The sequence below is a fragment of the Panthera uncia genome, chromosome B1 (genome assembly GCF_023721935.1).
Source record: "Panthera uncia isolate 11264 chromosome B1, Puncia_PCG_1.0, whole genome shotgun sequence".
NCBI lineage: Eukaryota > Metazoa > Chordata > Mammalia > Carnivora > Felidae > Panthera > Panthera uncia.
In genome coordinates, this window is record NC_064811.1 from 41774637 (window position 1) to 41790957 (window position 16321).

A 16321-nucleotide genomic window follows, 5' to 3' on the forward strand; every position below is an offset into this window, starting at 1 on the left:
CATTTAATGCAATCCCTATCAAAATATCATCAGTATTTTTCACAGAACTAGAACAAGCAATCCTAAAACTTGTATGGAATCACAAAAGACCTCAAATAACCAAAGCAATCTTGAAAAAGAAAAACAAAACTGGAGATATCACAATTCCAGATTTTAAGTTACATTACAAAGTGCTAGTAGTTAAAATAGTATGGTTTGTCATAAAAATAGGCACATCAATCACATAGAACAGAAAACCCAGAAATAAGTCCACAATTACATGGCCAATTCAATCTTCAACGAAGGAAGAATGGATATACAATGGGAAAAATACAGTCTCTTCAACAAATGGTGTTGGGAAAACTGGCCAGCCACATGCACAAGCAAATGGACCACTTTCTTTCACCATACACGAAAATAAACTCAAAATGGATTAAAGACCTAAATGTGAGACTTGAAAATATAAAAATCCTTGAAGAGAGTACAGGCAGTAATCTCTCTGACAGTGGCCATAGCAACAATTTTCTATATGTTTCTCCTGAGGCAAGGGAAACAAGAGCTAAAAATAAACTATTGGGACTTCATCAAAATAAAAAGCTTCTGCACAGTGAAGGAAACAATTAGCAAAACTAAAAACAACCTACTGAATGGGAGAATATTTGCAAATGAAATATCTGATAAAGGATTAGTATCCAAAATATATAAAGAACTGATACAACTCAAAGCCAATGAAGCCAATAATCCAATTAAAATATGGGCAGAGGACATGAATAGACATTTTTCCAAAGAAGACATACAGATGGCCAACAGACACATGAAAAGATGCTTTTTATCACTAATCATCATGGGAAATGCAAACAAAAACTACAATGAGATATCAACTTCATACTTGTCAGAATGGCTAAAATCAAATACACAAGAAACAACAGGTATTGGCAAGGATATGGAGAAAAAGGAACCCTCCTGCACTGTTGTTTGAAATGCAAACTGGTGCAGCCACTGTGGAAAACAGTATGGGAGGAGGTCCCTCAAAAAGTTAAAAATAGAACTGTTGTATAATCTAGTTACCTCAGTACTGGGTATTTACCCCCAAAATATAAAAATACGAATTCAAAGGATACATGTACCCCTATGTTTATTGCAGCATTATTTACAATAGCCAAACTCTGGAAGCAGTCCAAATGTCCATCGATGGATGAACGGATAAAGACGATGCGGTATATATACACAATGAAATATTATTTGGCCTTACAAAAAAGAATAAAATCTTGCATTTGGATGGATCTACACGGTATAATGCTAAATGAAATAAGTCAAAGAAAGACGAACACCATAGGATTTCATTCATATGTGGCATTTAAGAAACAAAAGAAATAAGCAAAGGAAAAAAGAGAGGGAGTGGGGCAAACCAAGAAACACACTCTTAACTATAGAGAACAAACTGATGGTTACCAAAGAGGTGGCGGTTGGGGGATGGGAGAAGTAGGTGATGGGAATCAAAGAGTACACTTAACACAATGAACGGGGAAAAAAAAAGAAAAAAAATGCACTTCAGCAATTTTACTAACTCAGACTGTTCTTCACCTCCATGAATCAGAACAGAGAGGGTTTATTTATTGTGATTTCACTCTCAGTTGGGGAGCCTGTGGATCAGGTGAGTCAATGATGCGGGAGTTAAGACTGAGAAGATCTAAGACCGCAGCGCTCTGGGTGCTGCTTTAAGTGATGTGATGTCACCTGTCTGTAAGTGACTGACAGTCCAGAGATGCAGCTGTCAGCCTAATCTGCAATTTATGTGTTCAAGTTCTTTTCCTAAGACTGATAGATTTCCTGACCCCAGCATTAACTGTTTCTTTCCCTCTTATATCTTCTATCAAAACGTTTCCAAAGACAAAATTCTCCTTTAGCTTTTTTTTTTTCCTGTTTAAGAACAATAATGTGCTTTTGGAGTTTATAAAGCTACCTCCTACATAAAACAATAAACAGCTGAGTAAAACAAAACCTGACATAAAGAGGCCAGTTGTAAGCAGCATCAAATGGAAGGATGGAAGGGGCTCAGTCCCATGTGGTTCATATATTCTGGAGTTTTCCTGGATAAGAGCCTCACACTTCTCCAAACAGGAGACACATAAACCCTTATTGTGAAACTCTCCTGACCTACACGGGACCAACATTTTGTTCCTAATAACACAGAGCAGGTCCTCAGCTCGTCCAACTGTTCGGTATCCGTGCTTCACATGATTTTTTTTCTACCCCGAACTCTAGAAGAAATGACCTACCACCTTCCACGAAGAGGTGCATCCGGAGAGATGGGTAGAGGGGTAAGGAATGGCAGCGTGGCCAGCCACGCTGGCTGGGCAGCCTGTGTGAGCTTCATTCTGGGCGTGTCTAGGGGCCGGGAGCTGGTCTGTGCTCTGAAAAAGAAACCACCAGAAACGTCAATGGTGGGCTGCAACAGGCAGGTTGGGAAACAGGTTAGGACAGAATCCAAGGACATTGCAAGGGAAGCTGGCAAAAGGAAATGCAGATTAGTGGAAGAGAGCGGGCTGACTCTCCTCCAGCGTCAGTTCTCCCTCACGTGCTGCTTACCAAGCAAATTTTTCCCAGGGTTTTCGGGATAAATGGACCAGAAACATATGGATTCCATTTTCCCAGACCTCAGATGTCTTCCACAACGAAGTGGAAAACTGCTCAGAAAATACACATCAGAGGTTATCCCGGGTCCTCAAACCTTCCAAACATATTTGAAACTATTTTGCTGACTTTAAAAACTAAGTAAATCTATAGACCCGCATGAGTGCTTAGCTCTAATAATGAATAATAATAATAATAATAATAATAATACACGGTCCTCCCAGGGGAATTTCCCTGGACTTCACAGGCCTGTCCGAGGCCTGGGCACCTGCAGGCTGGGGAGAATTTCTGGAACTATAGGTTGTTGCTGGCAGCTTCCTCCTCCTGCTCTCAGAAACCCCTCTCCCCTCTTCTGTTCTCCAGTAGGGTGTAATATGTGTGGTTCCCTCGTCGGAGGGAGAATTCCTGGAGAGAGCAGGTGAGAGGTCAGTCATCCCTTCGAAACGGTTTCTTCATGCATTCCCGTATTTGTCCAACAGATATTTGTTGTTCCTAAGTCCTGGTCATGCCATCTGTGTGATGTGGACCGCATCACTGCCGGGGCTACCACAAACAAGTCCCACCCACTGGATGGCTTAAATCACAGAGATGCGTCGTCTCACAGTTCTGGGGGCAGGAAGCCGAAGAAGACAAAGGTACGGGCAGGGCCGGCTCCTGCTGAGGGCTGTGTTCCGTGCCTTTCTCAGAGTTCCTGGTGGTGTTTCTGGCGAGCTTTTGGTTCATCACCCTGACGTCTGCCTTCATGTTCACATGACTTTCTCCCTGCATGTGCCTCTGTCTCCACATCTCCCCTTTTTATAAGGACAGCAGTTGTATGGGATTAGGATCCACTCTGATGGCTTCATTTTAACTTGATTACCTCTGTAAAGACCCTATCTCCAAACTAAGGCCACCTTCTGGAGTACTGGGAGTCAGGACTTAAAGAAATGAATTTGGGGGCGTACAAAATCTCACCCATACCATGGGCTGAATGCTGTCAGACCGGCTGCTTATGCCCCTTTTATCCATCCCTTGTAGCTACAGAGGTGGAGTTCCTTTGCAGAGCCCTGCTCCCTTAAACCTGGGATCCAAGCATCCCCAGTAATGCTTCCGGGAAGTAGAAAATCTGTCCAGGAGGTGCATTTGCATCCAGGGCTTCCTGGAGTAGCTTCCTCACAAGACTGTGATAAAGAACCTGCATCCTATTTGATTCAGGAAGCTAACAGGTTGCATGGAGTTTACATTTCCTTTCTTAGAAGATAGAAGCAGGATTGCCTCAATGCTCTAAGCTAACATCATTTCTTTCTTTCTTTCTTTCTTTCTTTCTTTCTTTCTTTCTTTCTCTTTCTTTTCCTTCCTTCCTTCTTTCCTTTCCTTTCCTTTCGTTCATTCTTTCTTTTTTCTCTCTTTCATTCTTTCTTTTACATTAAGTAAAATAGAATATAGTTCTCTTTTTCTTTTTTTTTTTTTATTTAAACATTTTTTTTAAACACTTATTTATTTTTGAGACAGAGACACAGCATGAACGGGGGAGGGGCAGAGAGAGAGGGAGACACAGAATCAGAAGCAGACTCCAGGCTCTGAGCCATCAGCCCAGAGCCCGACGCGGGGCTCGAACTCGCGGGGCTCGAACTCGCGGACCGCGAGATCGTGACCTGAGCCGAAGTCGGACGCTCAACCGACTGAGCCACCTAGGTGCCCCTATAGTTCTCTTTTTCAACAACAAATCATTATAATTTGGTCTGGGGAGCAAAGGTGCATTTAACAACGTGACATAACAATATGTTACCCAATGGAAAGAAAATCATTCTAAAATATTATTTTCAGATTTCTTCAGCCAGTGTTCAACATTTGTATCATAGTCATAGAACCAGGGAATTTTAGAGCTGAACATGTCTTTGGAGACCAATTCATTTAACTAAGGAACCCTTACGTATAGCTAAGAAGAGAAAGTTTATTTGAGGTGACAGTCAAGCGAACACTCGCCAAGAAGCAGACACATGCTAAGCACTCTCCATAGAATATTATCTGGTTTTTTCACATGGCTGGGAAGTGTTGGAACTGAGATGGGAATACAGGGTCTATGACTCCAGAGACAGACTCTTAACCACCATGCTGTTGTTGCTTAGTGGCCGGCTGGGATTTGCAGCCAGGCCTCCTCAACCCAATCCAGTGGTTTTCCATGACCCCAGCCCACTTTCTTCCTCGCTTTACTCCGTCCACACTAGGCACACAACTTCTAGAACCATTTCTGATAAGTACAGCCCTAATCAGAGCGCTCTGTTTGCACACCTGCGATATCTTGCCTACCAAGAGGCAGAACAAATTCCTCACCTGATACATGGAAGGTCCGGGACAAAAACATTTACTCTTGTTTTTTAGACTTCCCTTGTGTGCACTCCTAAACTGTCCAGCCAAACTTGGTTACAAGCTCTTCTCTCCAAGAGGCCTGTCTCATCTGCCTTGCCCAGACTGTTTTCCACGCCTTGACTGCCCACCCCACCTTTGCTTTAGAATAGTCTAAATCTTTCTGCTGTGCACTTTCTCTTGTCCTAACAGATACAATTTTCTGTGCCAGATGCCGCTGGTTGCCTATCAATATCCATTCCCCTCTTCTTCTCTTAGAAGTAGAATCTCTGGGGGGTGCCTGGGGAGGCTCAGTCAGTTAAGCATCTGACTTCGGCTCAGGTGTTTGCTCTCACCGATAGTGCTGGAGCCTGCTTAGGATTCTCTCTCTCTCCCTCTCTCTCTGCCCCTCTCCCCCGACCTTCTCTCTTAAAATAAATAAATACATAAAAAACTTAAAAAAACAAAACAGAATCTCTGGGTTTTAGCTAGGCACCTGTCTCCCTGGGAGGAAGACATTCTCCAACCCCTCTCATGACTCGGTATGGCCCTGTGATGAGTTCTGGACAAGGGTCTGTGAGCAGAAGCAAGGTGTACAATAATGGGTCACATCGGGGACTGCCTTGGTTAACATAAGGTTAGTTAACATACAGTGTAATAATACTACTTTCGGGTGTGTAATATAGTGACTCACCAATTCCAAACATTACCCGGTGCTCATTACTAGTGCCCTCCTTAATTCCCATTACCCTTTTCACCCACCCCCCACCCCCACCCCTCTGGTTCGCTTTAGTTAAGAGACCGTTTCTTGGTTTCTGTCTCTCTCTCTCTCTCTCTCTCTGTTCCCCTTGTTCGTTTGTTTCTTAAATTCCACATATGAGCACAATCCTATGGAAAACATGGAATTTTAAGTTAGACAACTCCATCTTTGAATTCTGGCTCCACCACGTATCAGCTGGGTGATTCTGAGCTGGTTACTTGGCCTCTCTGGCCTTCAGCGTCCTAGCCTGTAAACACTGCTGCTATTGATACGTGGGGTAACTTTCCACTATTCTGAGCTGCCTCTCCAGGGTGATTTTTCATCGGCCTGTGGGGACCCTGTGAGTCACTCTTCTCCACTACAGGAAAATACCGACCACGGGAACCAAAATGTTCACAGCTGTTCCTCAGGCACTGTCTCCCACGAAGCCAGCTGGAAATGCTGACACACTGTCCAGCTCCCCCTGTGCCACAATCTGGGCAGACCATCACCCCTCTGTTTGTAGATGCAAGGCTATGATTCACCCTTCCTCTCTCCAACTCCTTGCCTGAAGAGATTATTATAATTTCAACTTCATGGCTCATTCTTCGCACACCCATTGACGTTTGGAGTTCTAAGTCACTTCAGGGTCTCATGGTCCAATCTTCTCTGTCAAGTCAGTGGGGTCCTGCAAGGACCCCACTCCTCCACCGCTTGCCTCACCAGCCTAATCTTTCTTCTGCCCAATGGCAGCTTGTTCTGTTTTTCAACAAGACAATCATGATAAAGTTCTCCTTGACATTCTTATCCTGTTGCATTTATAGAAGGCTCATCATGTAGGAATTTTAATTCCCAACACAGGACGGGATAATCCTGGGCCTGTGCCCTGAAGAAAGCTCCTCTAATCCCTTCTATATATCGTCAACAGTGTCAGTTTTAGGGGCACTTAACTACAGTCTCTCTCTACAATCTCACATGTGGCTAGTGGTTTCCAAATGTTTTCTATCACGCACCTCCATCAGTAAATCATGTCGGAGCATGGAGATCTCTCAACGTATACATATGTATTATTTAATAATATAGGTACTACTATATTCACATGTTATGAAATTAATAAGACACCTGTAAAGACGATTTTAAAGAGCATACGAAATATGTAAGTGGAAGCTCAAATATTTCCCTCCCGCATGCGCAAGGATTATCTTGCACATCTCTGACCTGCATAGCCTTCTCTGTGGAAACCTCTGAGCTACACGCAATGGCTTTCCTCACCGGCGTGCAAGCTCTGTCGTTGCTTCACTGCTGCACCCCAGGGTTTACAATAGCATCTGCCACATGGGACACACTGTGCATAAATGACCAGTGAGTGATCCCCAAACCTTTATTTACAGCCTTACTCCTCATCTCCAACATTCTACTGGCTTCATCTGTATCGCCTTAGATATTTGAAACCAAATACATGCCAAGCTGAGCTCTCTGTCTTCCTACCCTGCGATGTTTTACCCCCACCCCCTCCCCAAGCAACACCATTTGTTCTTCTCTGCCTACTTCACACCTGCCATCCCGTGGCAACACTCGTAAAGTTAAACACACAATCACACTGCCTGGTCTCACGTGAAATTTAGAACCATGTCGTTCCGCCACGAGAAAGAAGGAAATACCGCCATTTGCAACAACACGGATAGATCTCGAGGGCATCAGGCTGAGTGAGGTAAGTCAGACAAAGAAAGGCAAATGCTGTATGATCTGACTTATACGGGGGCCCGAAAAGAGCCAAACTCGCAGAAACCAGAGTGTGGAGCTCCGGAGAGCTGTTGGTAGTGAGAGTATTAAAACTTGTGACTACCTTCCGGCTTTTAATTTTGCACACTCCGGAACTCGGGGAAGACGATCAGATAATGGAAAAAGAACAGGAAGGTGCGTAGCGCTATGTGAATACAGAACAGCGATCTTGGTTTTCGGGGAAATGGGAACGTATCTAGTTTAAACTGCCCTTCCTCGTCGTCGTCTTGCTCCATTACCCACTGAATTTATTGTTGATGCTCCATAAATGTTTTTGGAGGAAATTTGGAACCACCAGTTTGCAAGTCACATAATAAAATATCTCATTAAAAAAAAAAAAAAAAAAAGAAAAGAAAGACACAGAGAGGAGGGTGGTGGCTACCAGTGGCTGAGGGGAAGAGGACGGGGGGGAGACGTCAAAGAGTACAAGCTTCCGGTGATGAGATGAGTCCGTTCTGGCGATCTGTCCTACATCTTGGTGATTATAGTTGACAATTCTGTTATATACTTGGATGCTGCTACGAGAGGACCTCTCCTAGACGCTCTCACCACAGCAAAGAAATGGTAATTCTAGGACACGACCACGACGACGGTGTGAACTAACACCACTGTGGTAATCATGTCACAATATAGAAGTGTATCAAATCAGCCCATCGTACACTTTAGACTTCTGCAGTGTTATGTGTCAGTTATATCTCAATAAAGCTGGACAAAATTTAAGGACTGTGTATCTGAGGTGAGCACTCACCGTGGTCTGGCAATCGTAGTGCATCTGCTATCCAACTTATTCTCCTGACCCCGTGGCCTCTCCAAATTCCAACAGCCCTCCCACTTCCCCACTCGCAGCTGAATATTTTCCGGAGAACATAGAAACAACTAGAGAGGACTCCTGGGAGGACCAAGCACCTGTGCCCTTAGGTCCTGCCATTCCTCCTCTTCCAGCCGGTGGGATGGTACCTGTTCCTCAGACAACTCCCTCCACCTGTGCACTGTATTTCTCCCCTCCTGCTTCCGTAAGGGTTTGACTCCTACAGTTCACCCCTCTTTCTCCTGTATCGTTAGCTTTCCCTTCTCTATTGAATAATTCCCATCGGCACGTACAGATGCTGCGGAAACAAAACAAAATAAAATCCCCTTGGCCCCTCGGCCCCATCCAACTCTTCCTCCGTCTCTCTGTACCCCTTTAAAGCAAAGACGTTTGTAAGAGTCATCTATAGTCCTTATGTTCACTCTCTCACTTCCCGGTCTCCTTGTGTTCTGTCACCACCCCTGTGCTGCAGCCACCCTTGTCACGGTTGCCAGTGATCTCCATCTTGCCATGTCCGGTGGTCAATTCTCAGATCGCATTTGAGGAGACCTCCCAGCAGCACCGGACACGGAAGATTCCTCCGCCTTGAAACAATTTCTTCAACTGGCATTCGGAACACCATCCTTTCAAATTTATCTCACTGACACCTCTTCCTTCTTCAAAGGCCACTCCTCCTTCTCCACGCAACTACTATTATCTTGAGTGAACTAGGATCAGTCCTGGACCACCTTCTCTTGGCTGTCTGCATTCACTCCCTGGTATGGTGATCTCATTCAAAATCATGGCCTCAAAGACCTTGAAATTTTTATCTTAACCTACATCTTCCCTATTAGCTCTGGACCTGTGTCTCTAGCCGTCTTCCCACATTTCCTCTTGGATGTTGAATAGGCTTTCCAAGGGAAATATGCCCGAAAGAAAACCTTTGATTCTCTCCTCAGTTGCCTTAAAACCTAATCCTGCCCAATGCTCCGCAAGCCCGGTAAAGGGTGCTAACGTGCATGTTATTTCCTCAGGTGAAGAACCTAGGAGTGATTCTTGATTTCTGTTTTCCCCACGTTCAATCCATCATCAAATCCTGATTTTTCTGTCCTCAGAAAGAAAAAAGAAAAGCCTGTCTATTTCTCAACACTTTCACTGCAGCGACCCCACTTTCAGCCACCGGTTTCTCTGGCCCAGACTATTGCTTTCATTGTCATGTCTCCGGAATGCACTCTGCCCTCCACAGCCAGAGTGATTTAAGCAGCAACAACAAAAGTCAAATGGTGTCTCCCCCTTACTCAAAGCCATCCCATCGCTTCCCATCACACTGTGAATGAAAGCCACACTCACCGTCATAGTGGAAGCTGTAAGAATCTAGCCCCTGCCTAGCCCCCTTATCCCATTACCTAACTGCAGGATCTTCAGCCACACTGACATTCCCATTGTTTGTCAAACGAGCATCCCTTGTTTCAGCCACTACTCCCTCTGCCTGGGCATCTTTTCTTCTGGATCTTCACCTGGCTTTCCTGGGCTCTGACATCACCTCCTCAGAGAAGTGTCCCCTGACTCTTGCATGAAATTAACACTGCGTTCCATCTTTTTACCATGCTTTTATGTCTTGTCCTAAGGTTTATTACAACCCAAAACTATAGCAGCCCTTTATTTATTTACTGAGAGTCTCTTCCACTTGGGCATTTTCTATTTGGTTCAAAGCTGTATTCCCAGTGCCTAGATTTATACCTGGTATGTAGTAGGTTCTCAATAAATATTTGTTGGATGAACTTATATATTTACCTCAAATGCCAAAAAAGACACTTGGGGGAGTCATTCCAGTCTTTCTCTCTCTCTCTCTCTCTCTTTTTTTTTTAGAGAGAGAGAACTTACAAGTGGGGGAGGGGCAAAGGGAGAGAGAGAGACAGAGAATCTGAAGTAGGTTCCATGCTCAGCAGGGCTTGATCCCACCACCCTGGGATCATGACCTGAGCAAAATTAAGAGTTGGATGCTCAACCAACTGAGCCACCCGGGGACCCATATTCCAGTCTTTTTCTGGAAGAAAAAGCTAGCTTTCTCAAGCCAGCTCCCCTCTCTTCCTTGATCACCAGTCGTTAGGTCCTCTAGAATCTGCTACTCGGTATCTCTTAAATCCCTCCCCTTGTCATACCTGGTCACCGCGGCGTGGCTCAGTCATCTTCCGTAGTTCCACTGAAGCCACCTCTGAAGCCCGTCTTCCCAGCTTCTTCCCAGTGCTTCCCCACAGGACTTCCCAAGGGGTCTTTTCGAAACATAAATCCAATCGTGTCTCTCTTCTGTGTAACAGCCTTCGATGGCTACCATCACCTGAAGGAGGAAGTCAACGCTCCTTAGCTGGACACAAGCTGGAACTGGTTTACATTTGCAACCTTGTTTCGCGCTGTTGCCCTTTCCATATGCACCGCATGCTTCTGTTGAACCAAAACTACCTGCAGTTGCCAAAGAGGCACATTCTTTTGCTTACGCTGTTCTCTCTACTTGACCATCCCTTTTTCTTCACCTAGCTAAGCGCTACTTATCCTTTGGAATTAAGCATAGTTACTGTTTGAGCGAGTCTTCTGATTTCTGTAAGCAGACGGAACTTTCTCCCGTGCCCTCAAAATACCATACCTGTGGGGCATTTCTTTTCTTTCCATCAATGCCTCATTTAGCCAAAAAATAAATTAATTCTTATTGTGCAACTGGTATACGCTAGGCACTATTCCAAGCACTAGGGATACAGCCGGGTGTGAAACAGACCAAATATTTGCTCTTAAGGCGCAAAGGGAAGACAGACTGTGAACGTTAGTAAGACGCACAATATGGTTAGAGGCTGGTAAATGCGGAATGAAGTGATTCCAGGAAGAGGCACATGGGAGCTGCAGTATGGAACAGGACAATCAGGGAGGGTGTCACTGAAACGACACCTGAGTCAAGGCTGGGCGGAGGGGTGAGCCACGTGGATCTCTGGTGGATGAGCATTCCCGGCCCACAGAGTCGCAAGCAGAGAGCCACGCATGTGGGAGAGGGCTTGGCCTGCTTTAGAAAGAGCAAGAAGGCCAGCACGCGGGCAGCACCACCACCAAGGGGAAGAGGAGGAGGAGACGGGTCAGAGAATAGTGACAGAGCGCTTCACAGAGACAGAGCACGATCTGACAGGTGCTTGAAGGGATCCCTCCGTCCGACGTGTGCAGAACAGAGAACACGGCTGGAGGCCTCTGGACCTGTCCACACGGAAGAGTGTGGTGGTTTCGTCCAGGATGGTTGTCTCCACTCGACTGGGAGTGACTTGAGAGCTGGGACTAAATCCCATATATGCCTTCAGCCCCAGCTGCTAGCGCATAACACATAACACATAACACAGCAGGCCCTCAGAGGCATTGAATAAACGAAGGCACCAAGTGGTCCAATCAAGAAACTAGAGCCCCTGAAGTCAGCACTGTTTGTTTTCCCAGGGCCAGATTTTGCAGGATTTTGTTTCCAGTGGGCAAACTTTGTTTTCTGTTTTCCCTAATTAAATGGTCCGTAGGCCACATTTTGAGGACAGCGTGGGTGTTTGCAAGGAGGCCAACGCAACCAAACTCTGATTGTGAAATTGTTTTTTAAATTATGTTTGGGCATTGGAAACACGTTTGTTTTTTTTTTTTAAATAGATAGAGAGATAGATTGATAGATAGATGGATAGATGGATAGATAGATAGAAACTATCCATTCTCAAGGCTGGCTGCCTTAGGTAATCAAACACCCTGAGAGCCTAGGGGCACCTTAGAATACAGTCCCAACTTATTCAGAACCTAATTTAGGCCTCTGGCTGTCAAGATCCATCTTTCCAGTTCTAGTTTAAATATCAAAAAAGAAAAGACATTTCAAAAAAGATCCCCAAACAATATTTAGATCAAGTAGTTAAGAAAGATTAATGAATATATGAATGATTTTTTTTGTAACGTTTATTTATTTTTGAGAAGAGAGAGAGCATGAGCGGGGGTGGAGAGAGAAAGAGGGAGACACAGAATCCGAAACAGGCTCCAGGCTCTGAGCTGTCAGCACAGAGCCCGACGCAGGGCTCGAACTCACAGATTGCGAGATCATGACCCAAGATGAAGTCGGATGCTCAACTGACTGAGCCACCCAGGCGCCCCTGAATGAATTTTTTTTTTTTTTTTTTTAAGAAAGGGAAATATACAGTGAGTTGTTGGGGGTCTGGGTAGTGAGTTGTGTCTTAAGCTCACTGCAAGATTGGGTGATTATTTGGCCTTCCAGCATTGTAAGGCCTCAGTGAGATAATGTACTTAAAACGTCCAGCACCAAGCTTACCATAGTGTGACAATTCCCCTGGCCCATTTGCCACAGTCCAGAATGTTCCTCATCCATCAGACCTCTCACAAATGACAAGATCACTTTTCTTTTTTTCTTTTCTGAAAGAGAGAGGGTGCAAGTGAGGGAGGGGCAGAGAGTGAGAGAAAATCCCAGGAGGAGCAGAGGGAGGGAGAGAGAGAGGGGAAGAGAGAGAGAAGCAGGGCTCAACCGAAGCGGTGCTCGTGTTCACCCGATGTAGGACTCCAACTCATGAACCGTGAGATCGTGCGTGACCTGAGCCAAAGTCAGATGCTTAATGACTGAACCACCCAGGCGCCCTAGAAGATTACTTTTCTAATCTGGTAATAAGCAGGGTGGCAACGTGACTTTTGTGGGCCTCTTCCTGATAATAATGTCCACCTTAGGGGCTCCTGGGTGGCTCAGTCGGTTGAGCGTCCAACTTCGGCTCAGCTCATGATCTTGCAGTCCATGAGTTCCAGCCCTGCGTCGGGCTCTGTGCTGACAGCTCGGATTCGGCTTTGGATTCTGTGTCCTTCCCTCTCTGACCCCGCCGCCCCCCCACACTCTGTCTCTGTCTCTCAAACATAAACATTAAAAAAAAAAATGAAGTCCAACTTAAAAATTATTTTTGGTATAACTTTAAATACTTCAACATTTTATTTATGTGTTAAGCAAAATTTTCTGGTTCTTTTTTTCTGCTGAAAAAAAAGAATTTTCTGGTTCTTTTTTTCTGCTGCGAGGCCAAAATAAAAGCATTTTTAATCCTAAGAGTCTATGTTTCCCTTCTGATTTTAGAAGTAATGAAAACATTTTTGTGGGTCCTGAAGGGTATCCTGGGCCCCAGGTGCTGTGCCTAATGGATGAGTGGCCCAGGGAGAAAGAGAAAAGGGGGAGCTGCTGGAAATTCCTTGAAAAAAGGGGTCTCCATTCTATGGGAAGTTTACTCGTCCCCCAAATGGGTTTCCTCAGCTCCCTGACCCTCCAATCCCTTCTAGAGGGCTGGTGAGAGAAGGGACAATATCAGATTTGTCCCCTGAAACTAAAGGAAAACAAAGAGGCAGTCTGTGGCAGGGTCGGTAAATGTTGGCTAATGTGGACCAGAGCTCGGGCTCCGTCTCACAAGGAAATTAACTATTCCCAGGCACGCCCTCCCAGGCCCAGTGTAAATCGTGCCCTTGGGCCATCAGTAATGAGTGCTGAGCAGCCCCTCCAGAGTGGCCAGGAAACCACGCCCCCCACCCCCAACTCAGGGGCCTCCAGTCACTCACTGCTCAGGGGGGCCAACGCAAAGATCTGTAAACCACCAAAAAGGCTGAGCCTGCTTTTGGGGATAGATAATTCCTGGACCGCTGGGGAATGTTGAAAGAGATTAATTGGCCAACGGGAGGGGGGCTGGGGGTCCTCTACCCATTTTTCCTGCAAGTCTGGGCTATCCTCAGCATCTCTAGGGAATGTCATCAATTAGTGTTTCAGTGGAGAGACAGTTTGGACAGAAGGGTCTGGGACTGAGCTAACCATGGTAACCTTCTTTTCAACCTTCCCAAAGGTCTCTGCAGGTCTCTTCTTACCCTGGAGGATGAGCCCTGGTGACCCACTAACATTCTTCTTAACTAGCCTCTTTTCCCCGTATCTGGGGGATAGAACGGAAAATACGTTGTTCTAATAGCTCATCTTGCCTTTTAATTTCAGCTCCTTTGTCAGTTTTTCAACAGTAGGTACAATACCAATTCATTCATTCATTCATTCATTCATTCAATAAGTGTTTATGGAGGACCTACTACATACCAAGCACTATTCTGGGCACCTAAAATACAGCAACAAACAAAATAAAGAGTCCTACCTTTGTGGAGCTGACATTCTAGAGGGGGAATACAGACAAGAAACAATAACAACACTGTAGCTCATCGTCTCTAAGATGGCTGTAATAGAAGATACACCATTATTCCATGTGCCACTGAAGAAAGGTAGAAAGAATGCTACCTTTACCATTATGGTTATAAAACACATCCTGATTTCATGCATGTTACAGTGTGAAAAACAACCACACAGCTTAGAATGGATGAGGTGTCGTAAATAAATCATACAGCACGTTAGAAGGCGATTATGAGGGAAAAAAGTGGAACAGGCAAAGGAGGTTTGGGAGGGGCAACATGGAGCTGACTTGAAAGAGACAGGGCCCTTACATTTTTAAGGCTTCATTTGTCATTGCAATTTCAGGCTTACAATAAAATGGACAGAAAGGTACAGAGATTTACCATGTGCCTCCCGCACCACCCCCCCTCCATGTGCATAGCCTTCCCAGATACCAACACCACTCACCACAGTGGTACATTTGTTCCAAGGATGAACCTACATGGATACATCCTAATCGTCCAAAGTCCATGGTTTACCTCAGGGCTCACTCTGGGTGGTTTACATTCTGTGGGTTTCGGCAAATGTTTAATGGCGTGTGTCCACCATTATAATATCACACAGAGTAGTTTCACTGCCTTAGAAATCCCCTGTGCCTTGCCTATTCCTCCCTATTCCCTGTCCCACCCCTGGAAACCCTTGATCTTTTTATTCTCTCCACAGTTTTGCCTTTTCCAGAATGTCATAGAGTTGAAATTATACACTATATAGCCTTTCAATTTGGCTTCTTTCACTTAGTAATATGCATTTACATTTCCTCCATGTGTTTTCATGGCTCGATAGCTCATTCTTTTTAACACCGAATAATATGCCGCAGACTATTTTTAAAAAACCGCTTTATTGAGGTATAGTTTACGTACCATGAAGCACAATTCATTTTCATAAATTTAGATTTACAAAGCTATGCAAACATTATCATAATCCACATATCTTTTTTTTTATTGTGGTAGGAACACTGCAGATGAGATTTACCCTATTAACGGTTTTCAAATGTACTATACAGGTAGTGTTGACTGTAGGTACCATGTTGGACAGCAAATCTCCAGAATTTATTCATCTTGTATTAAGTGAAATTTTATATTTATTGAATAGCAACTCCTTGTTGCCACCCCTCCTCAGCCCCTGGAAACCATCATTCTGCTCTCTGAGTTTGACCACTTTAATACTTCATGTACATGGTATCATGTCATATTTGTCCTTCTGTGGCTGGCTTATTTCATTTAGCATAATGTCCTCAAGGTTCACCCACGTTATTGCATATTGCAGGATTGCCTTCCTTTTTAAGGCCGTATAATATTCCACTGTATGCAGTTAACCCTATTTTCTTTATCCATTCACCCATCAATGGACATTTAGATTGTGTTCCCATCTTGACCATTGTCAATAACACTGCAATGAACACGAGAGTGTAAATATCTCCTCAAGATCCTGATCTCAATTCATTTGAATAAATACCCAGAAGTGAGATTGCTGGATCATGTGGTAATTCCATCGTTAATTTTCTTTTTTTTCTTCTTAATGTTTATTTATTTTTGGGGGGGGGACGACAGAGGAACCGAAGTGGGCTGAACTCACGAGCCTGAAACAAGGCTTGAACTCACGAACCATGAGATCATGACCTGAGCCGAAGTCGGCTACTCAACTGACTGGGCAGCTCAACCAAGTGAGCCACCTAGGCACCCCTCTATTGTTAATTTTCTGAGAAACCACCATACTGTCTTCCATAGTGGGTGCACCATTTTACATTCCCACCAATGGTGTGCAGGACTCCCAATTTCTTTACATTCTTGCCATTATGTGTTATATATAAATACATGTGTATATATATATATATATA

At 44.5% G+C, this 16321-nt stretch overlaps 1 long non-coding RNA gene across 1 annotated transcript; it reads right to left on the reverse strand.

Annotated features, from left to right (window-relative positions):
• Window positions 1-1025: 1025 nt before the first annotated feature.
• LOC125923651 (uncharacterized) lies at window positions 1026-13120 on the reverse strand. Its single transcript, XR_007458115.1, has 3 exons — window positions 12571-13120; window positions 10409-10584; window positions 1026-2393 (listed from the first exon to the last, which is right to left on the reverse strand). It is a non-coding gene; the product is annotated as an uncharacterized LOC125923651 (long non-coding RNA).
• Between the last annotated feature and the right edge of the window lie 3201 nt (window positions 13121-16321).